The sequence below is a fragment of the Sciurus carolinensis genome, unplaced genomic scaffold (genome assembly GCF_902686445.1).
Source record: "Sciurus carolinensis unplaced genomic scaffold, mSciCar1.2, whole genome shotgun sequence".
Lineage (NCBI taxonomy): Eukaryota > Metazoa > Chordata > Mammalia > Rodentia > Sciuridae > Sciurus > Sciurus carolinensis.
The window spans coordinates 1678895-1706255 of record NW_025920140.1 but is presented as its reverse complement, the minus strand read 5'-3'; the positions used below and the strand labels follow the sequence as shown (position 1 = coordinate 1706255).

Genomic DNA, 27361 nt, shown 5'->3' with positions numbered 1-27361 from the left:
TAATACATGAAAATGGGATAGTAAAAGGACAAAGATTATTCTTTATTCTTTCCTCTTTACCTCTCCTAACCCAAGGTTATATCTGAAGACATCTACTGACTGGTTCCTATGTAATTGTGATTTTTAGGGATAGAATCTTTTAGAAAGTACATTTTAAGAAAATTTAAAATCCTTCTAAATTTTATTATTATGATTGAATTCTAATTATGCAAATTTTCTACTATTTTAATAATGCCAAATACATATAGCATTAATTAGCAAATGCATCTTTTTGAACAAAAGTTTGAAGCTTATGATGTTTGGCAAAGTAAAAAGTTCCTGATTGTATTCATCATATTCCTATTTTGAAGATTCCCAGGAAAAACAGAATGACATTGTTTTCTTGAGAAGTAAAATATCGATAACTTAACTTTTGTATTTATTCTTTTAGGATTTTTTCAAGCCACATTCAATTGATAGGATGAAAATATTTAAGAGAATGCTGTCCCTCACTCTTCAAGGATGCCAGAATATTGGTAAATAATTATCTGAATTAGCTGAATATATGGTTATTAAAGAAAACAACAGCAATGATAATAGTACATATTTGGGATGGATAAGATGCTTCCCCCATTTAATTACTTTTTAAACAATGTGAGTTTACTGTCTAGAAAAGTCATAATAATGACCTTTTATTTCTCTCTCTCTTTCTCTCATTCCCTGATGTTTTAGGAAACACAATATTGTATAATTTTCTCTTGCTTCCTTGAATATCCTACTTTCATTCCAACATTTTTACTATGCCTGTATCAAGACAATAAATTATTCCATCCCACATTTCTGTTTTTACTAGTTTATAAATAATGATATATTGCATAATATTTTACTAATTGTTAAATAATTATTTTGACATTTAAATTGACATTTAAATATTTTTTCTAGTCTTACAACCTGAATTAATGCAGTTAAAATGCATAGAATATTTGTGAAATTTGTGGTCTCAGCATTGTTTTTCAATGTGTTATATGCATATTGACTCTACTAAATTCTAAGGTTCATCATGAATAAACTTTTTTCAATTTTATGTTTGTCACAGACTCTATCTGTTTTATTAAGCACATAGAGCAGGTAAGCATATAATGTTTCAAGCATGTGACAGTCCTTTTTATAAGTCAAAGTAGTAATACACAGATAATGATATAAAATAAAGAGCTTGTTAAAGTGAATGAATTTAAACATAAACAGAGTCACATTTTTAGAACAAGTCTACATATTCAAAATAAAAATACCCCTAGCAATGTTATAACTACAATAAAGGAGATTACATGATTGACTGCCAGTGTGTCATGGCACACAGTTTATGTGGCAAGCCTTCCCTCACTGTGCCAGAGATTCTTCAGTAGAGATTTGTTGCAGCAGGTAAAACATAGTCACCCTCACCCCTTGCAGTGCATGTAGATGCTTTTGCTGTGAGAGAAGGAAAAGCACAGTGGAAAGGGATCTGCATTTTAATCAGAAGTCATGGGTTGGGATTTGATATGCTGAAACACTTGGTTGGATAACTCCAGGGAAGTCATTTATTCTACCAAGGTTTCAGATACCATATTTTCTTTTCTCTGAAGGGTCATTATTTACTCAAGGATACCTATCATGTTGGCAGAATGAATACTTTACAGTCTAGTTTTTTTTGCTTCAAAGTCTACAGCATTGTATCTATTGTCCCAGACCTCCTAGCTTCTGCTGAGTCTTCACTGAGAGCTGCTCTTTTGTGTTTAATGTGGAGCAGGAGAGATGGGCTAGTAGGAAATTTAAAATAATGATTTGGACACAGTTACACAGAGGAGGTGAAAAGTTGCCTTTGTATCAAATCCCAAAATTTGTTTTAGTCTTCTATTTTTCTTGCAAGATGATATCTATGAGATGCCTGAAACTAAATTCTAATTTTCTTTCAGAAACCCATTGAATTCTTGGTATTACTTAAATCCAATGTGTTCAGGGGCATTTTTTATTTTGTTTTTGAACAGGGATTGATCCCAATGGTACTTCACCACTGGCTCACATCTCTAGCTCTTTTTAACACTTTGAGATGGGGTTTTGGTAATTTGTTTAGGGTCTTGCTAAATTGCTTAGGACCTTGCTACATAGCTAGGTCTACCTTTGAACTTGTGGTCCTTGTTAGCATGCCCAGCTCAGTTGTTCATTTTTAAGGTAGAAAAGCCTTGCCATTATGTTTGCCAGTGATATTAAGAAATAAAATAAGCACAGTATTTATTTCCATGGGTGGTTAATGGGATATGTTTATCTGTGGGGGGAGGGGTGGTACTAGGAACTGAACCCAGGACTACTCTACCATTGGGCTGTATACCTAGTTCTTTTTGGTTTTTATTTTGAAACAATCTCGGTAAGTTGCTGTCTTTTGGTTTGGTGATCCTCCTACTTAAATTACCCAGGTAGCATGAGTAACTGTACCTGACTAGGACACTTTTTCTTTTTTTAGGGATTACCAGTGATTGATCCCAAGGGTGCTTCACCACTGAGAAACATCCCCATCACTTCTTATTTTTTATTTTGAGAAAGGGTCTTGCTAAGTTGCTCAGGGCCTCAGTAAGTAGCTGAGGCAGTCTTTGAATTCACAATCCTTCTGCCACAGCCTCCCAAGCCTCTGGGATTGTAAGCATGTACCACATTTGGCTAGGACATATTCTTTTTAAAAAACTAATTATTGTTCAATCTTATTTTATACATTAATTTATATGTAGTTCTGAGAATTAAACCCAGTGCCTCATACATGCAAGGAAAGTACTCTACCACTGAGTCACAACCTCAACCCCAGGACATATCCTTAATATCTGTTTGACTATAAGACATACCTCTTTTTTAAAAAAGCTATGAATCAAAGAAAATAAACCTTCTTTTTGAGAACTAGTTAATATTTTAGACCAATTGCATATTTTTGAAATATTTTAATATTATTTATTAAAACATGCTTAGTTTGTAACCTGGTGTAATGTTTACAATATTTTTTTTATGTTTAAATATCAATATTTAAAAGGAAGTCAAAGTAGCATTTTTTAAATGACCAAAATCATTAATAAGCATTTTTAATATTTTTAAGTTGTGAAACATTTAAACTGTCAAGTCACTAAGAAAATTAAAAAAAAAAAAAATCACACACACATTTTTTCCACCTAAATAAGAGTACACAAAGCTTCAGATAGTTGATACAAAGACAATCAGGTTTTTTTCTCTTTCTGAATAAAGGGACATTTTGTTTGTTTGCTCACTAGATTCTTGGCTTACCAGCTTTCAAAGAGTATATCTGAAAGGCAGTAAATGCACACATTAAAACCCATCATCCCCTTTATCATCTTTGGCTAGAAGCCTCATGAAGGACACTGAGGATGGATGTGGCAGGCCCTGCATGCCTCCATCTTGTAAGTCACTGACTGGAAGACTTGCATCATCCAAGTCCACAAGGTCACCATCTTTTTCCTGAGGGCAGTTTTTACTTTGAGGTTTTAGCAGAGCTTGTTCAGTCACTTTGGAAACTGGTTCTCTTGTAGAGAAAATCTGGACCTTGAAGTTCCCTGGCCTGACCTTGGCAAGAGATTTGTAAAATTCTCACGCCTCCATGGTAAAGCTTGAGACCAGAGAGTTGCTGCAAGAGGCTGTGGAATATGAGGCAGCTGCTGCTGTGGCACCGGTAGGATGGACAGTGTGTCTGGACTCTGAAGGACAGTGGGAATGCTCAGAAGACGCTGATCTGCCAGGTCCCCACTGTGCTAAAATGGCACCAGACACTGCTTTAATCCAATTGTGCAATTCTTCAGGGCTTTCAGCCTGCACATAGAAAGATCAAAACATTGTTAAAATTTCAAATAAGTTGTCCTTCATCATTATATCACTTTGCTTACACTCTTGAACTTTATGAACCTCTTTAAGTGGTATTCCTTAGAGAATTTCCTTTTCCATTTCAGATTTAAAGTAGTCTATTGTGTTTTCATCCAATTGAAAATATCTTCTCTTCCAGTTTTTTATCACTGCTCCTTGTTTGACACAATATCCAACTTTGATAATGTCACTGTCAGGAGCTGGTTTTGGAGTAAAGCAAGGAAGATGGCTTTGTGATTGTTTCAAATTATTTCTGTCAACACTCTCACCACATTCACTTCTTTCTGAGTTGAGTAATGATGGGTACACCACCAATAATATCACTTCTGTAAGGCACTTGCTTCTTCCCACATTCACCCTGGTGACTTGGATTATCTGAATTAGACTGTGAGTCTGATTGCTTTGGTACTGTGATTTTTATAGCTTTGTTCAACACATTTACCCATTCTACTAGATCTTGCTGATAATAGGCTTGTAGGAAGTATTTCCTCATTCCTGCATTCATAACAAAACAGAACTCAGCCTTTGGCCTTAGCTTAGTTGCATCGCTAACCTTCAAAATGTAGTTAAGTTTAATGGCTCCAACATGTGATGATCCAGAGGGGAGGTTCTGTGTATTATCCATGTACCATACAAAACTATATTCTCTGGTATCCAGTATGAAGTACCTCAGAAGAAATTTCCCACTGTTTTCATTTTCTTCAATGTCTAGAAAACACAGATGCGATTCTGACAATCCACATAAGGCATTTCTGGGCTTGAACATTACACCCAAAAGACAAATCCATAGCCATATGCCTTGATACAGGTTAACACTTAAGAAAAACTTTTAATGGATCCGCTGGTCACTTTATAGCACCAAATTTTGCAGTAAAGTCTTTTAACAGCACTAAACATAGAAAGTATGTGCTGGGTACTCAGCGGGAAATAATGCAGATCACTCAGTAGTTTGAGGCCTCAGTCCGGAGCACCCACGCCACCTCAACCCCGGCTCCCACAGGCCTGTTTACAATATTTAATTATTTTCAGGCTGGGGAGATAGCTCAGCTGGTAGAGTGCTTGAGGCCCTGAGTTCGATCCCCAGTACCAGAAAAAAAAAAGAAAAGAAAAGAAATATTTAATTATTTTTAAGTAGTATATAGTGTTTTCTTTAATAACATTGCCTTTTACAATAGTAACTTTGACAGGTAGTAGAGAAGAAAAAATAGAAATTTGAATTTCCTCTTCAACAGACTTATTTCATATAATACTTGAGGGCATCATAATAGATATTGAAGTGATTGCAGGTAGCAAGGACTACCAAAATCTGCATATTCCCTTGTTTTCATTAACAGCTTTGACAGAAATTCTGCATCTTTTTGGTCAGTGCCTGATAATTGCTTCTATCACATTCTTTCCTTATGGAGTTTAGGTTTGTTGTTAGAATAAAATTTATTTTACACTAAAGCGAAGTGTAGAATTTTTTGTAAAGTACTTGCAAGATTGGAGAATTCTGAGCTCATCAGATTTTTTAAATGTTAATTTTTTTTTAATTTTCAAAAATTAATTCATATCATTTCCCCTAAAATTTAAATATAAAATTATATGAAGCAGCAATTCTCTTCCTAGCATTATACTCAAAAATGTTGAAACAGATTTACAAAGTCTTGTTCATTTTATTTGCCACTTATAACTAAATAACTTTTATTTTTGGTACCAGGGATTGAATCCAGGGGCACTTAAATGCTAAGCCACAGTCTCAGCCTTTTTTATATTTTATTTAAATACAGGGTTTTGTTGAGTTACTTAGAGCCCGGCTAGGTTGCTGCAGTTGGTATTGAACTTGCGATTCTTCTGCCTCAGTCTTTTGAACCACTGGGATTATAGGCATGCACCACTGCAACTGGCCTAAATAACTTTAAAGCATTATATTTTCGGAATGTTTCTGCTTGGTAGTAGACCTGCAATTGTTTAAAGATTCTTTATATTAAAATCTCAAATTTGGGACAATAATTTTGTAGTCTCTGTATAAATGATACTTAAATTCTTTTGTTTAATTCACTAACACAATTTTCTGGATGTCTCTCAATAGGAATATAAGTTCATTTAGGCAAGTATTATATCTTTTATATTTTATAGCATGCTTCATCATAAAACATATACTAGGTAGTGAATTCATGAAGGAATGGATGTAAACAATCTTCAGACAGTTAAAATCAGCAAATGGATAAAATGAGTATATTAGTTTTGTGATTATCTACTAATTTTTATTGCATGAGAAATGGATAGATATTAGCTAAATTAAAATATTTTTATAAATATTTTTATAAGAAATTATTTTAACTCTACTGCTTTGTATGAATAGTCCTAGACATCAGTTTATATGTAGTGATCTCTGTTACAACTTTAGTTTTCTGCTTTGCTTTCTCAATCCTTCCCACATGATCCTGAATCTTGGGCTGGTGATTGAATGATTTTTAAATACTGTGAATCACAGTGTCTGTGGTGAAGACTTGTAGGTCTCCACCATCTCACAGCATGCATTCCTTCCTGCATCAGTACACAGTGTCTTTCAAGAAACCCCCATTGTGGGGACCCCATAGTGTTACTGGAGGAAGTCTTGGCTCCATTATGGCAATGCCCAGAAATGGAAGCAAATTTAGTAATTTGATTATTTGTCTACTTTATCTAACTTTCTGATTGTAGAACAGGCATGTTGTTAGATTTTAGTCTGCAAGCCTTTATTATCTGCTTTCTCTTTGCCAGGTAAAAAAAGCAAGTTAAGAGTAGGAAGGACATTAAAAAGATGGAAGGTTCTAGAGAGGGTATTTTTGATACTACAGAGAAGTAATATTTGAATACATGACCATGAGAAAGAAACCAAATCCTATAAGAAGGACATGCAGTATTTCAAAATGTTTGGCATGTTAGGGTGGTGCTTAATTTAGGATCATACCTCATTAATGCTTGAAATAATCACTATAGACTAGTAGAGTAATTAGATTATCACCTCAGATGTTACTCTTTTATTATGTTCTTTGAAATATCCAGAAAAATACATATCTGGAAGTTTCTATTTTATGTCTACTTCCCTGATCATTTTTGGTGGTGTCTATTTTTAAAATTTTCAAAAAAGTTTTTAGTTGCAGATGGGCACAAGACCTTTATTTTTTTATTTATTTTTATGTGTTGCTAAGGAGGGAACCCAAGTGCCTCACATGTGCCAGGCACTCACTTTACCACTGAGCCTCAATGACAGCCTTAATGGCTTCTTTTTTAAAATTCATGATTTATTTGACTTTTGCAACATGTTATGTTTTTAAACATAACAGTACAAAATTTCTTGAAATTTTTTGGGGTACCAGGATTGAACTCGGGGCAATCAACCACTGAGCCACATCCCCAGTCCTATTTTATATTTTATTTAGAGATAGGTTCTCACTGAGTTGCTTAGTGCCTCACTTTTGCTGAAACTGCCTTTGAAATCACCATCCTCCTGCCTCAGCATTACAGTGTGTGCCACCACACCCAGCTAAACATAAAAATTTTTTTGGTTCATTAGATAATTATATTTACTGAAGTTCCTGAGCATTTTTTCTACTGCTTGCATTCTTTCTTGCCATGGAAGATTATATCCTGATATGTTTCAAAAAATTGGGGAATATGAACTCATGCATTTTTTATCTGTGGGTAATGTGTGTAGACTTTACCTGTTTAGTTGTGACCTTACAGAATGGTATGCTGCAATCAGCTCACACTGAGAGATGATTCTTAAATTTTCAGTCATTTTGCCTGTTAAACATGGCTATTATTAATTTTTAATCATATGAAGTTATAATTAAAATAAACTCAGAAGCAAAAGTAGTGAATATGCAAGAGTAATTATTTTTGATTTTTTTAGTGCTTTTTACTATTTTTATCTATGCAGTAAGAGTTACTTCTGTGGTATATTTATTACAAAGTACCATGTAATGGTGTTCTACTGCATGTTCTTTCTCTTGTTACACATTCAGTGTCGTGTTGGTAGTATGAAGTCTGCTATGGAGGACTGTTGTCAAAGGAAATCAGAAAACACTACAGGTCAGGGCTTCGCTGACTATTTGTTGATTTTCTAAACCAGGAACTTGTTAGTACATTTTTAGGTTTTGTGGACTATAGATTCTGTTGCATATTCTTTTCTTTGATTAGTAACACTTAAAATACAAAAACAAAACAAAATAAACAACCAAAAACATGTTTAGTTCAGGAACCATAAAAAAAAATCTATTCTTGTGCTGGACTCTTGGTCTAGATTTAAGAAAGCAATGTTGAAAGTGTTAGGGAATGAGATGAAATTTAAATTTACTTTATCTCTAGCTATTATGTAGTGAATGGCACAAAAATTGAGCAGGTAAGTGTTCTTCTGGTTCTCAAAAACTACTACAGCAAAGAAACCTCTTACCCCACTGACAGATTAGTAAAGTTCAGACATAAGTCTGCATTGTTTTCATTTTTCTTGATGGGATCAATACTACCAAAGAGCAGTTGTGTTTTAATTATACTTGTTTGTTAATAACATAATAAATTGGTTGTGTCAGGGAGTATTCAAGTTTTTATTCATAGTCTGAGACTACCAAACATACCTCATAATTTTTTACCAAAGATTAATGTTTCTCTGGGGACTCAGTTGCACTTTAGACACCCAAGGCTTCCCCTTTTATCCCACTGTGCACCTAAACCCAAGCACTTTCCTGCCAGAATCAGCAACCCTTACCAAGAAGAAACTGACAGTCTGTTTATGCTTAAAATCTCTTGACTCTCAGTTCTCTCTTTGTTAAATTTGCTTCCTGGGTATTGCCTATACATTCTTGGAACCACCTTTACATATTTAAGCATTGTATTTTGATCTACAGTTCATTAAGTTAAACATTGTCTCATTTTCCAATACTGATACTGTTCACAAATATCTAAAAATGGGATCAGATATGGAGAGTGACCAAGCTTCTGGGAAGTCATCTGATGAAGTCCAGTCACCTACAGGTGTTTGTCTCAGAAATTATAAACATAGATGAATCTCAATGAAGGTAACACTTTAGAAATGCATAAATATACATTAATATGTGTGTTTTTGCATATATATACAATGCAGACACACATATAAGTATATATATATATATATATATATAGCAAGTAAATAAAGCAATTTAAAAATTTTTATAAAGAGAGCCTTTATAATCATATCAGTGAGCTGTATTCTTACTATTTCCTTTTTCCTAATTACTATTCCAAGGCAAGTACACATTAATCATAATATTCTATATTCTACAGAATACAAAAATATTCATTTTTAGTTCCCTGTTGAGGAAAAGTGATTTTTTAAATTCTAGAAATCTAGACTGACATCATTCTAGAGGACCTTAACAAAGTCCTCTTTTCAGAAATGTGATTTCAGTTATATCTCTTTGAGATTCATTTGGATAGTTCATATTCAGATTTTAAGAGAGAAAAAAATAGACCAGCTTTTTCCCCCTTGCTTTATAAGTATCAGTATCATTTTCTTTGTGGTTCATGGCACCTAGAAATCCCTATTGTACATAGTAAATTATTTTTCCATGTAAGTTATGCAACATATTTCTCTTTTTACCAATGGTATATTATAATTTTGAAGACAGTAATTATGACTATTATCATTTCAATATGTACTATATATGAATATTTTTCTACAAAATATGAAATCTTTAAAAATAGAAGTATGTTTCTTTTTTGTAGCAGTAGAGACAATGATTAGAGTGTCCTGTTGGTTGATTATATTTTCAATGTTAAAAGATTTTTTCTGAGTGAGTTAAGCAAAACAATATCAGTGTTCTCTGTAATAAATTAGCACTTTTAACTCTTGAGATCAACTTGATAATTGTGTAATTATATAGATATATCAAAATAATATTGAATTTGTACTTAGTTTTATTTATAATATATATGATTTTATCACAGGTATAAAAGACGTTGGCATTTGGATCTATATGTAGATCATATAATTCTTTCATTGAAGTATATATTTTTCTCCCAGAAGTGATATGCTATAGATTATAGATTATATATATATTTTTTTAGTTTAATTCATTTTAGTATCTAGAACAATTTTTTTTTCATTCCTACCTTTTCACATATACACATGATCTTCTTATTCATCATGACCTAACTGATGATTTCAACTTTACAATACTGAAAAATCAACACATTTTTTAGAACCCAAACTTCACATTTTGAATTTTGATCTTTTTCCCTGACTGGCAATATACAGTATGATACTACTTTGTTATGCAGTATCACAGCTCCCAATTTGCCATGAAGCCACAGGACTAAACTACAGTGCTCTACAGAGTTCTGTGTTGCTAAACTGTGATATTCAGTGTGTTAGGTATATTTAAGTGCATTTCCAACTTAGTGATATTTTCATCTTAGAATTGGTTTATCAGGACATAACCCCATGGTAAGTTGAAGAGCATGTACTCTTATTCAAGAATGTTTTTGGATTTTTTTTTTGTTTATTCTAGATGAGTTCTAGGCATTTTATTGTTTTTGGCAAAAATAATCTTGATGTTTGATTTGGGTTATATAAAATATTAAAATTAATATGGTGGTAACCACTACTATGGCATTGTTCAGTCTAACCATTTTGAATATGGTATATATCTGTATTTAAGTCTTTCATCTCTCAGTAAATATTTACACAGTTCCTTTTTTATCTCTTGTTTTTCATGATTTTATTATAAATAATTTCTTTTTTATAGAATTTACATTTCTTGATATGATGAGAGATGCAAGTTTCTCCTTGAAGTTTGTCTCAGCTCACATTCTTTAGTTATGATACCGCCATTTACCAGCAATGAGTCCTGTTTCCTCTAATGTTAGAGTTCCAAAACTAGAGAAGCATGCCAAGGCAAGCATATTAAGCAGATTTTATTTGAAAGTAATAATAGAGAGTTTTCCCTGGAGGGAAAAGGGGGCCATTACTGATGTTCTAAAGTCCCAAGAAGTGAGTGCACCCTACATCTTTTATAGGTAAAGGTCTCTTTTGTTCTCCATTTCTCTCCTCCTTTATCTCTCCTTTCTGCCTACATGACTAGGCCTGGTTTTGCAGGTGAGAAAAATACAGTGAGAAGCTGATGGGGCAGGGGGAGTGCCAAAGTGATTCAGCCAGGCAAGAACCCAGGGGGCACTAATTAGCAGTTCCTTGCTTGCAGTCCTTGATAAAAGCAGGTAATTGTGGTAATCATAGAACAACTTTTACTTCTATTAACAGCAACAGAAAACATTTTAATTTTCTTTCACATGTTGTATTTAAAATAATAATACCCACTTGTTTAATTATTTATATTGATCATATGTTGTGTCTGCATGTTTCTACCATATGGTGTAATAATTTCAAAGTAAATCCAAGATAAATTTACTAATGGAATGACCCCAAAATATCTGAGTCCAACTTGTCTTATGTTATTTCTATAAAACTGCATCATATACCTTTGCTTACAATAGTAAATATTTTTCCTTCACTATATCATGTATAATCAATGCAGGTAACTTTTAAACTTCGGTTAACTTCAGCTAATTATTGCTACAAAATAATTCTCTAGAGTACATGAATCAAAAAAAGCCCTGTCTTTTTTGTTTTGATTAATTTTTTTCTTTTTGTATGATTTAAATAAATGGTTATCCCTACCTGCAGATATCAGAAAATCTGATGGTTACCTGGAAATGTTGCAGATCAAAAGTCCACCATTTTATCAACCATTGAGCTGGAGATCTCATAGAGCTTTCTTAGTAGGTTTTTGGTATCCTACCTGTATCACCAGATTTGCTTTTTCTATTGTCTGAATGTAAATCTTTTAATTTTTGGCAGTTATGGGAATTGAACCCCAAAATTTGCACAAGCTAGGCAAGCTCTGTCAATTAGCTGAAACACCAGCCCTTAACTTAATATTATGTAAACCTTCTGGGTTTTATTATTTTCCATTCTTTAGGGTTTACTGGAACCCTTAACATGCATGCATATTGGAATGGGATTTAAGCTATGTTATAGTTTATTTTTGGTAAATTTTATTCATATATGCTAGATATGCAGAATATGTACCACATATATCTTCTTAGATGTACTGCACTAGATACAATGAACATTTGTTAATACATATGGATTATCCAATGAAGTACCCAAACCATCACCCTACAACTCAGTAAGTATCTTCAGTGTTAATATACCTTTATGATTAGTATGTAGATGAATAAAATTTAAAAAATCCCAGAAAGTCCTTCTATTATCTTTCATTTCATTTAATACTCCTCACCTGTAGCCATGATCCCTGTCTCTTTTATACCAAAGATTAGTTTTACCTGCATGCATCATACTATTTTGACCATATTATTTTATAGTATGTTTTAATATCTGGAACTTTCTTATTCTCATAAGTGCAAAATCTTAATTACCTTTGAAATGCTTAATACTTCTTTTCTGATTATTCTTATTTAAATGACTGAACTTTGCATAATGTAGTATAGAAATATATTTTTAAAAATTTACATAGACATGGAAATACATATTATTTATAGAGTTGGTATGTATGTACATACACATATGTACTAAAAACTTTGTATCTGGATATGTATGAAAGTGTACAGTATGCATATTTTTTGGTTGGTTCCTTTTGCTTTGTTAAGTTTCTGAGTTTTATCTATGTTGTTGCTTATCATGATATTTTATTTGTTTTTGTTGCATGATGTTTTAGTGTATATTGTACTTTTTTGTTTTTTCTTTTCAATCATGTTTCCCTTTTGTCCCATCTCATCTGCTCAGGGTTATTGGAATAACTTTATACCTATAAAACTCTTTTATATTCAGTCTCCCTTTTTTCACTTCATCCTTTTCATTGACTTTGTATTTAAATAAACTTTTTAAATTTTAGATTAGAAGAGAAATTAGAAAATACAGTATTTTTACCATATACCCAGTTATTCCTATTATTAGTATAATGTTACTCTAATACATTTTGTACAACTAAGGAACAAATATTGGTACATTACTATTTACTATACTCCACAATTTTTTCAAATTTCACAAGTTGTTTACTACCATTTTTGTCCCGGAATCCCATCCAGGATTCCTTGTTACATTTAGTAATCATATCACATATTAAAGATACTGGTTAATGGATTGGGAAGTGCTATGTATATTTATATATGATTGATAATACATGAAGCATTCTCTTAACACAGTTAAATATTAAATTAATGAGAAATCTTATAGGCTGAGAGAATTCATTAGAGTTTTGTTGCATTTCCAATAATAGCATACCCAGTAGAAATTTATGAGACATTTAATCAATAGAAAGTCTATATATGAATATGTGTCATTATGTTAAAATTAGAGATTAGGTATATTAGAAATCCACTGTGTGGATTCCTCATTCCTATGCCGATGGTTTAAAAAGAAAAAATGGTGAGCAGAATTGAGATTTTCAGTCTCTTTTCTGTCCCCACATGTCAAGGAGCAAACCCATTTCTGTTAAATAGAGCAATTCAGTAATTCTCACAGGGAGGGAAATGGGTGTTTGAAGTAGCCTCCTGCTGTCCGTAGAGTTTTTTAATATGTACTCACCTTTAATATGGCACCTGTAGAACCTCAGCATATTCTTCACTTGTTCTAAAACTGTATTAGAAATGCATCTCCAGCCTAATATGGTTTGATGACTGATGTATGAATTATTTTGCTAGAAAAAAGCCACCTAGAACTCTCTTGTTGCAATTACTACTGCTTACAAAGTACACTGAATTATAGGAAGACCAATTACAAGTTGTAATTTATCTTATATATGTATATTTTTAGTGTTCATGTGCTTTTCTGTAAGAGCTATCTGAATAGGAATTTTCTTGGGCTGTCAAAAAGTTAAGAATTTTCTTAGAACAATGAAATATCAGAAGAATGATTGTCTTTCATCTGGAAAGCAGAATTAAGGGAGTTTTATATTATATTAAAATATAAAATATGTTGTTTTTTTTAGGTATTATTTCTGTTTTTATGCAACTTTTAAAGTTTCAAAATATTCAAAATAAGGTGCAACACATTCTAGATTTTGAACTCATGAAAGCGAGGATCATGTCTGTCTTCTTCACTGTTTGCTCAGCACCTAATATTTTGCTTGGTAAATGTTAAATAAATGAGTTTTGTCTTCTGTCCCTGAAAAATCTCCACTGGAGAGCATGCAAATAAGCTAGAGATTATATCTATTGTTAATCTTGTAGTAATTATTACTCAGGTATGATCATTAAATCCTTAAGTTTGGAAATTATTAGAATGGGTATTGCAATATGCCTTACTCTTTGCATTAGGATCTGATAGTTCACTAATGTAACTGCCTTTTGTTTGAATTCTCCACTTTCTTGCATGGGTGGAAATCAGTGTTGCTGTTTTTCTTGGAGACTGATTATTCAAATTTAACTTTGTAATTACAGTATGATAATTATATTATGTTGTTCCTTATATATAATTTTATTTTTAATTGGCAAATTTAAACTAGCTCCACTGGGTTTCAACATGTATCTGTATCTATTGAGTGCTTTCAAATTTGATAAAAATATATTTAAAAGGTTGGAATGGAGCAGACATGTAAGTTCAAAATGCCAAATTATCCCATTGAAAAAGACATTTCCCTTTATTTGTAAATCTGGATCCTTGACATTCAACACTTAGCACAGTGTCTTTGGCATCTCTCTCTATAAAATATATCTCAGTTCAAAGGCCTACCTCTTCCAGAAAGCCTAGTGCCGTTTCTCCTTAATTGGAATTCTTCAATATCTGCTATAGGCTGCTATAATGATTTTAGATGAATGAACTATTTTTTAATTTATTTTTATTGTAAACAAATGGGATACATCTTTTTCTCTGTTGTTCATGAACTATTAATGTACATGAATGATTGTGTGCAGAAACTCCTCAGTTCTGTCAGTTGTCCTACTCAGGATTACAGACTACCTTTGCAAAGATCACAACAGAAAACCTATCAGCATCACTTAAAATTTGTTGTACAAAAAATCTATTATGCTTTCTTTACCAGTACATTAATAGAATATGTGGAAGAGGTTTCTTATTTTGAAAGGAGATTACTCTTATAAGTTTTGTGCAAACATAATCATAATCTAAATAGTGAAAATCCATCAATTGCAATGTCTAGTTTCAGAAAATCTTTCTTGTATCATGTTTTTTCTTATCATTTTAAAAATTTCTCTGTTCAACTATCCTTTTCATTGGAAGAGTAATAATATTGTAAAAGGTGCAAAATTGTTTTCCCTTAGTTTTATTATTCAACCAAAAAAGAGGGCCCAAGGTCATCTAAGCCATCAGCCATCAAGACTGGGTTGTATTTTTTTTTTGTGGGGTCTGCATTTTGAATATCACTAAGAGAAAATTCAGGACTATTTGCTAAAACAGCAATTGAAACTCTCAAGCAAGAAGTCTTTCAATGCAGTCATAAAGCCAGGTACAGTGAAACAGGGCTACAATCCTAGTAACTGAGGGCTGGGACAAGAAGATCACAAGTTCAAGACTAGCCTCAGCAACTTAACAAGACCCTATCTAAAAATAAATGGGCTGGGGATGCAACTCAATGGTAGGTCATGCCTGGAGCATTCACCAATATCAGCCCTCACCACACACAGTGCAATTTATTCTGAAGATTTCTAAATGTAAACTAGAAACCACTGGCCTTCAGTGGTTAACAAAGTATCATCCCTGAACCAAGAACATTATTAGGCACTGAAATGAAATATTTATGTCAGACCCTGTCAAATACCTAAGGACTCAGCAATACTTATTTTAATACAAAATCCAGGTGACTGGATCCTAATTTTCAGATCCCCTGGGTACATACGTTCCAACTCCCAGAGATCCTGGTAATGTGTAGAACAACTGTGGACATGAACAATACTTATTGTTGGGAATACTAGATAAGAAAATTAGCATAATTTTAGTCATTCCCCAAGCCTTTTCTAGGATGTCACAAAGATATATTTCAATCATGTGGCAGAATTACCAATAAGGAGAAAAAAGAGAGGCCATTCATTGTTTACAAATTCTTGCTGAATTCCACAGAAGCTCTGGGTCCTGCCACCAGGAGCACACTGTAGCCATGTAAGTCTTTTCTGCTCTACTCATTCCCAGAGTTCTGCTATTCTAACTTTGAAACTTTCAAACAATGAAGCCTTTTATCACCACTTTCCAATAAGACCCTAAATCTCATTGTATATATCATACTTCTGGCACAGAGATTGTACTTGGTATGTATAATTTTAACAAAGGATTAGGATGCCCAGGCTAAAGCTTTTTTAAGTACTAGATTTGCTCATTGCTAATTTTACTTAAAATTAAGTTTTTACTTCTTTAAGTTAAATTGTTTAAAAATCAATGTTTTGATGTGTGTGACTAAAGCTTGATTTCATGTGATAGGAATAAGACCAGGGGAAATAAAGAAATCTGATTTCTCCTGGGACATAGTCATATCATGGTAGCCTACCCCAATTCCAGTAGTAAGCCAGAGAAGTGAAATGGCAATTTGAATCTCTTTAGCTTACCATTTTCCAATAAGAACCTAAATCTCATTGTGTACATTATACTTCTGGGACAGAGATGGTACTTGGCATGGTATAATTTTAACAAGCAAAATGACCAACTAAAAAGGTACACAGTCTTGATTTTTTTAACCCTTACCTTTTTTTGACATCTCTTTATTAATTCTTTGGTATCTTTTTATTTATATAGTCATTGTTAATCAGTGACATCATCTGTACTCCAGTCAACAAGTTAAATGCTGGGAGACACCTTGGGAAGCAGGATACAGTTCCAGTCTTGAGGGCCCACAGTCTACTTAAATTTGCCAGATCAAGAGGCAAAATACTAAGTGCTAAATGGTTAAAATGAACCACATTGGGGACACAGATGTAGGGTGGATGAAACAACAATAAAGTTAGGTAGGGGGAGTTTGCACTATATCTAACCCTTCTTTACTTTTGTTCCTAGGATCTGTACTGCCTATAGTCATACATACAAATAACAATAATGTGGGTGGATGAGTAACAATATTTTGGCATCAAAGAAAATAATTACCAATATCCACATGATAGAATGTGATACTACTGCAAGATTCTAGCATGTAAGTAAATAATAAATAATGCTCTCCTAATCCAGAGAGTTTGGCAAGATAAAACAACTAAGTCGTTATTGTTTTTTTAATTTATTTTTTCTTTATAGACTGCATTTTAATTCATTGTACAGAAATGGTGTACAAATATTCATTTCTATGGTTGTGCATGATGTAGACTAATACCACTCATAATCATACATGTACATAGTGTAATGATGTCTGCCTCATTCCACCATCTTTCAAACCACTGCCACCTACACCCTCTTATTTCCCTCTATGTAATATAGTATTCCTCCATTCTTCTCTAACCCCCCACCTCTATTATATATCATCATCCACTTATTAGAGAAAATTTTCAGCTTTTGGTTTTTTGGGATTGGTTTATATCACTTAGCATGATATTCTCCAATTCCATCCATTTATATGCAAATGCAATAATATTATTATTTATGGCTGAGTAATATTCCATTGTGTATATATATCACAGTGTCTTTACCTGTTCATCTGTTGAATGGCATCTAGGTTGTTTCTACAATCTTGCTATTGTGAATTGAGCTTCCATAAACATTGATGTGACTGCATTAATGTAGTATGCTAATGTAAACTCCTGTAGGTATAAACTGAGGTGTAGGATAGCTGGGTCAAAAGGTGGGTCCATCACAAGTTTTCTGAGGAATCTCTATACTCCTTTCCAGAGGGGCTGTAATAATTTACAACTCCACCAGCAATGTATGAATGTACTTTTTTCCCCACATCCATGCCAAAATCTATTATTGTTTGTGTTCTTGAAAATAGCAATTCTTAATGAAGTAAGATGAAACTTAACAGGTGTTTTAATTTGCATTTCTCTAATTACTAGAGATTTTGAAAACTTTTTCATGTATTTATCAGTCATCTGTATCTCTTCTTCTGTAAATAGTCTGTCCAGTTCCTTGGGTCCTTTATTGATAGGGCTTTTTGTATATTTGATGTAAAGTTTTGTAAGATCTTTATAAATTTTGGAGATTAGTGCTTTATCTGAAGTTCATATATTTTCTACTGTTTAGAGCATGAAGGGGTGCTGTATTCTTAACTTTAAGTCTATTGATGTGATAAATTATGTATTAATTTCCAAATGTTGATCCAAACTTTCATTCCTGGTATAAACCCCACTTGAACATGGAGCACTATCCTTTTAATATTTTCTTTTATGCAATTTGCTAGAATTTTTTAAAGGATTTTTGCCTCTATGTTCATCCAGGATATTGAGCTAATGTTTTCTTTCCTTGATGCATCTTTGTCTGGTTCTTGTATTAGAGTGATACTAGCTTCATAGAATGAATTTGAAAGTGTTCCCTTCTTTCCTATTTCTTGGAATGCATTGAGGAATATTTGTATTAGTTCTTCTTTGAAGGCCTCACAGAGTTTAACTGAAAATCCATCTATTCTTGGGCTTTTCTTCATTGATAGACTTTGATGGCTTCTTCTATTTTGGTGCTTGAAATTGATCTACTTACATTGTGTATGACTTCCCGATTCAGTTTGGGAGGATCGTATGTTTCCAAAAATGTGTCAATGTCTTCAATATTTTCTATTTTGTTGGACTATATATTTTCAAAGTGGCTTCTAATTATGTTATGTATTTCAGTTGTGTCTGTCATATTTTCTTTTCTTTCATGATTTTTAGTTATTTGATCTTTTCTCTCCTCTTTGTTCATAAGGCTAAGTGTTTATCTATTTTATTTACTTTTACAAAAAATCAACTTTTTGTTTTGACAACTTTTTGAATTGTTTCTTTTGTTTCAATTTCATTGATTTCAGCTGTGATTTTAATTACTTCCTGTCTTCTACTTTTGGTGTTGATCTGTTTTTCTTTTTCTAGCGCTTTGAGATGTAATGTTACCTCAATTAGTTGTTGATTTTTTATTATTGTAATGAATGAGCTTAATGCAATGATCTTTTCTTTTTGTACTGCTTTCAGAGTGTCCCAGAGATTTTGATGTTGTTTTGTTGTTTTCTTTTATCTCTAAGATTTTTTTATTTCTTTGCTAATGTCTTCCATTATCATTGTATCATTCAATAGTCTATTGTTTAGCCTCCCAGGAGCAGAACTTTTTGTTTTTTTTAATTTTATCATTGATTTCTAATTGCATTACATTATGATCTCATAGGACACAAGATAGTATATAAATTTTTTTGTATTTACTAATGACTTCTTTGTGGCATAGTATATGGTCTATTTTGGAGAAGAGTTCATGAGCTGCTGAGAAGAAAGTGTATTCACTCGATGGACAAAATAATCTATACACACCCATTAAGTATATAACATTGATTGTATTATTTAATTCTATAGTTTCTTTGTAATTTTTTGTTTGGAGTATCTATCCAGTGGTGAGAATGGTGTGTTAAAGTCACCAAGTATTACTGGGTAGTGGTCTCTTTGATTCTTCAAATTGAGAAGGGCTTGTTTCATGTACATGGATGCATCATTGTTTGGGGCATAAATATTTAAAATTGTTTTGTCTTGCTGTTTTATTGTTCCCTTAAACAGTATGAAATGTTCTTCATTATCCCTTCTGACTTAGACTTGAAGTCCACATTTCTTATATAAGGATGGAGACACCTGATATTTTACTGAGTCCATGTGCATGGTTTGTTTTTCCACATCCTTTCACCTTTAGTTTGTGGAAGTATTTTTCTATGAGATGAATCTCTTGAAGACAGCATACTGTTGGGTCTTTCTTTTTAATTCAACCTGCCAATGTCTTTTGATTAATTATTTTAGGCCATTAACACTCAGGGTTACTATTTTGATATGATTTGTATTTCTGGTCATTTTGGCTTAATTTTGGTTTTTAAATTGACTTGGTTTCTCCTTTGATTGACTTTTCCTTTAGGTTAGTTTCTCCACTTGTTTACTTGCATAGTTGTTTTTCACTTCCTCCTCATAAAATATTTTCCTGAGAGTGATCTGTACTCTAGGCTTTCTATTTTTCTTTTTTTTTAACATGGAAAGATTTTATTTCATCATCAAATCTGAAGGTTAGTTTTACTAGGTATAAGATTCTTGATTGGCATCCATGTTGTTTAAGAGCTTAAAATATATTGTTCCAGACCCTTCTTGCTTTTAGTGTCTGGGCTGAGAAATATGCTGATATCTGTGTTGGTTTCCCCTTATATATAATCTGATGATTTTCACTCACAGCCTGTAAAATCCTAATTTTATTTTTTATGTGAATTATTTTTGTTATAATGTGCCTTGGTGTGGATGTGTTGTAATTTTCTGCACTTGTTGTTCTTTAAGCCTCTTATATTTGATTTCCCATTTCTTTCTTCAGGTTTGGGAAATTATCAGATAACATTTGTTTGAAGACATTTATTTTTTTGGTTTGTATATCTGTGCCTTCCTCAATCCCAATATCCTTAAATGGTCTTTTCATGATGTCCCATAATTTTTGGAGGTTCCTTTCATGATTTCTTCCCATCTTCCCAGTTTGGTCAACTTTATTTTCAAGATTAAATATTGTGTCTTCATATTTTGAGATTCTGTCTTCCATAAGATCTAGTTTGTTGGTGATGCTATGTATTGAGTTTTTAATTTGGTTTATTATTTCTTTCATTTCAAGTATTTGGTTTTTTTTCCCAGAATCTCAATGTCTTTATTGAAGTGCTCTATCCTTACTATATTTTCACTTTTAACTGTTTATTGGAGTGATCATACATTACCTGCATTTGCTCTCTTAAATTTTGTTTCATGGATCTTTTTAATTATATAGATTCTAAACTCATTTTCTGTAATTTCTACTGCCATGCTGTCATTCACTTCCATCGCAAATCTTGCTACACTGTTTTAGCTCTTTCTCAAAGAAATGCCTAAGTTTGTTAACAATGCTACTGTTAAATGACAGCAAATCATGAGACAATTACATATTCTAAGTGGAACAGGTTGGCATCCAGCCAGTTGAGATTGGAGGGCATGGAGATTCCAGGCTTCTTCAGGAGAAGGCACTTGGTTTTTCTACCCATGGGCTGCTTCTTGGCCTTGGGAGGCTTGGTTCTTAATGAGTGCATGCTGTGACATCCTGGCCGCTATGCAGATCCCTGGTGATGTCACAGAAAGGCGGACTGACAGCAGCATGGCATCATGGTACCCATGGAAGCCAGAAAAGCTTTTGTTCCTGGCCCTTTCTGACAAAGACTCAAGGCAAGAATGGGGTCAGCTGTGATATTAGAAGGTAAGACTGAGGTAGGCAGTCCCAGGGGCCTGTCATTTTCAAGAAATGTGATTCCAACTTTTTCACCCACTGAAAGGGGAGAGGGTGTGTTGGGGTCATGGCATATTGGACCTCAGTGTTTCAGCTCCTTCCTGGGCAAAGAACCCCACTGAAAACTTACAGCCCACACTAGCCTCCAGGCCTGCTAGGTGGTGTTGTCCTCGTTCAGCCTGCAGCATGCATGCTGGCATTCTGGTGACACCTATTCTGCTATAGCCTGTTGGTTCCCACCAGTTCTAGTGGCAAGGGAAGTCATGGAAACAAGTGCAATTGCTCGCTCAAGAATCACCCAGCAAGGCATGGGACCCAGTGACACTAACATTGCACACAGCTCCTCCAAGCCTTGGTTCACCCACTATATTGCTCAGTCAGGAAAATGGCCTAGGACCCTCACAGAAACATGGAGTGATATCTGGTGACAACTTCAGCCATAGGGCTGTGGTGCCTCCCCTGCGGCTCGGTAAGTTAAGTGATGATTGAGTTGAAAAGCATCACCAAACTCTTGCAGGGTGATCCTCCTTTTGTACAATCCTCAAAGAGGTAACAGCACAAACCTTTAATGTTGAACTTCTATTCTAGTTGGAAGTGGGTGCCTGCTGTGCTCACTAGAGAGGAAAGAAGGGACTGAGTCATTTAGCATGTGTGATGGAGCCTTGGAGGCAGCTAGCCAAAGAGTAGAGCTGTTCTGTGCACACTCCACCTGCCAGGCACTATTACATTTGCTACTGTCATGCAATTAGCTTGCCCCCAGAAATTTTCTTGGCAAAATTTCCAAGAAGTCCTTCAACTTACCTTTAAATGCACATATATCTGGAGAATCTGCCTTGGCAAAAGGGTTCATTCTCTTGAACTGACTCATGCCTCTCAGACACAGGCCCTCTGTGATGATGCCCAGGGTCTTTAGAGCAGGTTCTGGAGGATGTATACTACAGGTTAGTGTCACATCATTGTGCAAAGGTGCTCCAAGTACGTGAATGTGATGGATGAAACAAGCTTCTGATAGTGATGTGAGGAGCACAGATTTCCAGTGCATAGTATCATCTTGACCCATGCCCCATGCTGCAAGATCAGAATTGTACAACATTTCAAAGTTGAGTTTTGAAAAATGAAAGTACTCTGGACTATTCTGTAGGGCACAAACTGCAGAAACTTGTTGGAAATGAAAAGATAAATTCAGCGAACATGTACTAAAAAAGTTTTTTATTGCTAATGATCTGAAAAAATAAACCTATTGACAACTGAACTTCAAAGTAATATAACAAAACAGCAAGAAGAAATTCAAAGATAATTTATTAAGTAAAGATAATCACTGACAGTAACTCAGTTTGCAAAGGACCTGAATTCCTTTGCAAATTCGTGGTTCTCTCCTGTTGCTTGCAATGGAGAGCAGATTACAAGTATGCTGATTTTGCTTGTCCTACATATGTAAAACATCAGGATGAGGGAAGACTTTTCTTTCACCATACCAGCAGTGAAAAAGCACCACAATTTACACAAGTATAGAATTGGAAAGCCACCTCAGAGTGACAGCTCTCAAAGTAAATAGTTCCCTCATCATCAGAATTTAAACATAATAAATCACTACTAAAATGAAGAATTATAGACCTGATATGGTTGAAACCTGAATTTAAAAAAAAGAAAATTTTACAGAAAAACTAAAGTTTTAATGAGAGTTATTGTACAGGAATAACAGATCCTAAAACATTTATAAAATACAATTTTTTTTTCAGTGATTATATGCACCACAAAGATACTGCATGCTTAACATCCATGATTTATTTCTTTAAATGTGAACTTTCCAAATAGATATTCTTGAGTGATGCATACCTTTGAAAAAACAATCCAAAATTTACACAAAACCATGGGAAAAATGAGAACACTACCTCCTAGACCAAATGCTACACAGCATGACTTCAGAATATTCATCAAAATGCATTCTACTGTGATTTACAACTAATTTTAAGTAATAAAAAATGTACTAAAAATTAGCAAAAACACTATAAAAATGCTTCATTAGAGTTGTGACTGGACCTACAATGAAACAGGAAAGCATGTTTTAAATATCCATTGTGGTTCCTGAGTGACATCAGATGAAACTAAGGTATTTATTCAGCACAGACTTAGTCAATTCCTTTAAGGAAAATAATGTCTTCCCAAAGGAAAGCAAAACACAGTGAGAAAATATAGTGCCAAGAGCAGCTCTCTTTTGTCATCACCTCTAGGTTTCCCAGCTGACCTTTAGGTTGACTTCCTTTGCTTCCAGGTTTACAATTCCCCTCAGTGGGTGCTATACTCCTCCTGTGCTTATTTTGGACAGTCATGTTTCTGTCCTGGGGCTGCCCTAGCATTTTGCAGATGGATCTTATTACACTTCAGGAAATGGTTGAAGAGAAGAAAAACTGCTGGCACTGCTGAACATTAGGGGGTACTGTTCCTTTTTCTTATCCAAGATTTTGACCAATGGCATGAAAATGAGTCTTTCCTTGCCTGGGGAAGCCACACAGTCATCTTTAAGTCACTTTCCCCGATGTCCACACATCCATTATTTTCCTCAGTATCCACCTCAGCAGTGGCCATGAATCACATCAAATAAGAGTCTCTGCTCCTCTATTTTTATCTTCCACTCAGGGTAAGACACATCAGGTAAGGGGCTGTGCTTGGACTGTGTAAAGTCCTCTCTGTGACTAGCCCACTCTCTCAGAGCAGGGACAGGACTGGGATGTGTGGGCTTCTAATGCATCTTGAAGACAAATCCATTGATTTTTGTCCTCCCCAGGACTGCTGGCAGTCTTGCCACCTGCCTCATTCTTTCTATGTCTGTCCAGTGCCTGGGAGTTAGAGATGTTTTGTAGCACAGGGAGTTACTGATATACTGTAGCTGTGGTCCACAGCAACCAAAGTGGTAAGGTCTGAAAACATCTGATGGCTACTCATTTTAAATAACTCACCTGGCTTCTTGGGTGGCCTACTAAAATGTCTATTCTGCCAGGTTGGAATCAATAGGGCTGGGGGAATTCATGCAAAAAACTGTATTAGAAAATTCAGAGGACTTTGATGATACGGAATATTCAGATGCTTGCCTTTATAGTCAGCAAGCAGCAAAAGTGAGGGCTCCCTATGTGACCCTTTGGGATCCTACTATGAAGCCCAGCAAAATTGTGCATGGTCTGGGTCAGAGTGCTGACCAAAGAGGAAGAGACTGTGTGCTCTGGTGACCCCAGGAGGGCACAAGTTTCTAAACAGAGTCCTGGGAGGGGGCCTAGACTCTGGGTGCCCTTGCATAATCCAGCAGGACTGAGAGCTGAGCTTGGCACAGGCTCAAGCTGGGGCATGACCATCATGGTTGGGTGGGCAGAATGCTGGCTACAGAGCCCAGCATGAGGTGGCCAACAGACACCCAGAATAGTGAGCCAGGATCAGGGATGGAGCAGGCCATGGTGGTAGTAAAGGAGGGAGGGAGGAAGAGCAATGCCACTGGGAGCCCAGTGGTGACAGGGATGTGGGGAGGGTGGAGAGAGATGAACTTTGCAGGATTTGGCCTGGGGAAGCCTCCAGTAGGTTTTTGTAATGTGGTTAAATTCTTGAAATTCTTAACTACAATTCTAAGCCCCCACAATATATATGAGAATTAGTTGCAAATTGTGCACACTTAAGAAATATTAATTATAAGTTTTATGATACAATTATGGAAAATATATCAGGCATAAAAATGTGCAATCAATGACATTACACCAGCAGAAACAAAATAGTACTATAAAAGACTACAGGTCAATCAGATTGTCTTATTAAAAACAAAGTCTAAAGAAGAATCAGTTCAATGGCCTGGGTTGCTGTAATTAAGAACCAGACTGCCCAGTGAATGCCAAGAATTCCTACAACATATACATACACTCATGTAAATTTACAGTTAGCTCCCTAATATTTTAAAGATACAGCTGAATCCATGCTCTAGAACAGTTCACAACAAAGTACAATTTATTTGAATATATGATTCAGGAGGCCAGCCACTAACACAGTGTCTATCTGGCTCAGAAATATTTTCCCAGTGACTCACTGTGTTTGGTAGTTAGTTAAGTAACTAAAGGAACAAGTGAAGGAAATCACAGGTAAAAGAGCATACTTTGCAAAGCTTTGATTAAAGACAAAGATCTTAGACTGGATACTGTAGCACATTCCAATAATCTCAGCAGCCCAATAGAATAAGTCAGGAGGATCACAAGTTTGAAGGCAACTTCAGCAGCTTAGTGACAAGTTGTCTCAAAATAAAAAGTGAAAAAATAGGAAATGTGGATGTAACTCAGTGGTAAAGCACCACTTGGTTCAATCTAAGTACAGAAAGAGAGAAAGAATGATCAAAGGGTCTTAAGGCAAAAGAATGAGAGGTACAAAAGAATACTCAAAGAAAGAATATGCTATTTTTTCAAAAAATGAATATGGTATCTGTTATTAAATCTCTTAATTTCAGGCTTTCCACTAATAGTCATAAATACAGGATATTATTTCATAAAACATAACTAAGGAGATTTCTTGATTTGTTTCAAAGCATGAATTTATTCCCATTTTATATAAAAGTACCATGAAAGAATAATTTATTCAAAGATAATAGATATGTATTTTATAAGCTGAAAATTTCCAAGATAGATGTGCAAGTAATCCATCAACTGGGAAAATGAAAAAGAAAATTATTAAATTCATATTAGCCAAGGCCAGAGAAAATGTCATATATATTTCAATCATTGCCTACAAACCAAAGAAATGATTTTCTAAAAAAAATGAGGATAAGATTCCATAACAGAAAAATGTTTGGTGAAATGTAATACTTTCTCCTTGTAGAAATAAAGAGAAAGCAATTAGAATAATTCTTCTGTAAACAGTATTCAATTTTATTTAAAAATGTTAACATACATCAGATTGATATCTCCTAAGATACCTTTGCACAGTCCTTGTAACAAAACTATTCATTAAGTTTTTAATAGAAAAAATGTCCAATTATAGAGAAAATAGTATACTAAGACTCTTTCAACATAACCATAATTATGCATGAAAGAAAAATAGTTAAAGTACACTTAGTTGCTCATCATCTTGTATGTAAACCTACATGAAGAAATTTAGCTCTGAATATTCTATTCCTTCGCTTTCATCCATACAAAGCATGCAGATGATGTATTTCTTCCTATTTCATGTTTTAAATGTAAAGCATGTATGTGGACTCACTGCTTCATAATCCATATTTTCTCTCTTTTGTGTCATGTTTCAAAAGTATTTATCTTTGGAAATTGAATAATTATCACAAATGTCTCATTCAGTTAGAGATGAAAAAGATGACCATAGCCTGAAGGTTTTGAAAATTAAATAGCTTGAGCAATTATTTTCTGTAATGGGATGAAGATCAGTGATGAATGATGAATCTAAGAGCAAAAGGATTTCTTAAACTTTATGTTTAATTAGAAAACATTACTTAGGAAATATGTGACATTAGAAACAAAACCCAAATGATGCATAAGGAATCAGGGCAATTTTTAAAACTATGAGTAGGAACAAAGTTAAAAAGTAATTTTAAAAGGAAAAATAGAACAGAAATGCATACAAACAATACTGTGAAAACACATAACACAAAACATTTTGGTGGTACGAAGACATAACTTTTGTTCACCTGATCTGGTTCCCAGACCAAAACTACCCAGGATGGCAATTTAACTGAGATTTAAAAGCTTGTAACTATACTTGAACCTCATTGATATTGTCTTTTTTTCTGTAATTGAACCTGAGTTTCTTGTTGATTGGTAAACTCTTTTTCAAAATTAAAAGGAAAAGAGAAAGAAATTTGGAAATAAAAGGCATTATTCCTCATATAAAAATATGTATAATCTGACAATAGAACATGTATTTCTGAATTGGTTTGGTAAAAGGAATTGAAGATTTTGTGATTAGTCACCTATAACCTTTCCCAGGTCTCTCAAGTTCCCAGCAAAATCATTCATTTACAAGGGAAGACAAAGCCAGAACTGAAGTCTGTGGCCATCTCTCAGAAGAGCAAACTGGCTTATAGGTATCTATCACCCTGACCTTCTTTAAAGTCTGTAAATGTCATTA

General features: G+C 34.1%; 2 pseudogenes; one reads left to right on the top strand and one right to left on the bottom strand.

Annotated features, from left to right (window-relative positions):
- Nucleotides 1–460: 460 nt before the first annotated feature.
- The window catches only part of LOC124974252 (cyclin-dependent kinase 17-like), a 307761-nt pseudogene continuing 280860 nt past the window's right edge, over nt 461–27361 (top strand).
- On the bottom strand, nt 3516–4620 carry LOC124974253 (pleckstrin homology domain-containing family A member 1-like; annotated as a pseudogene).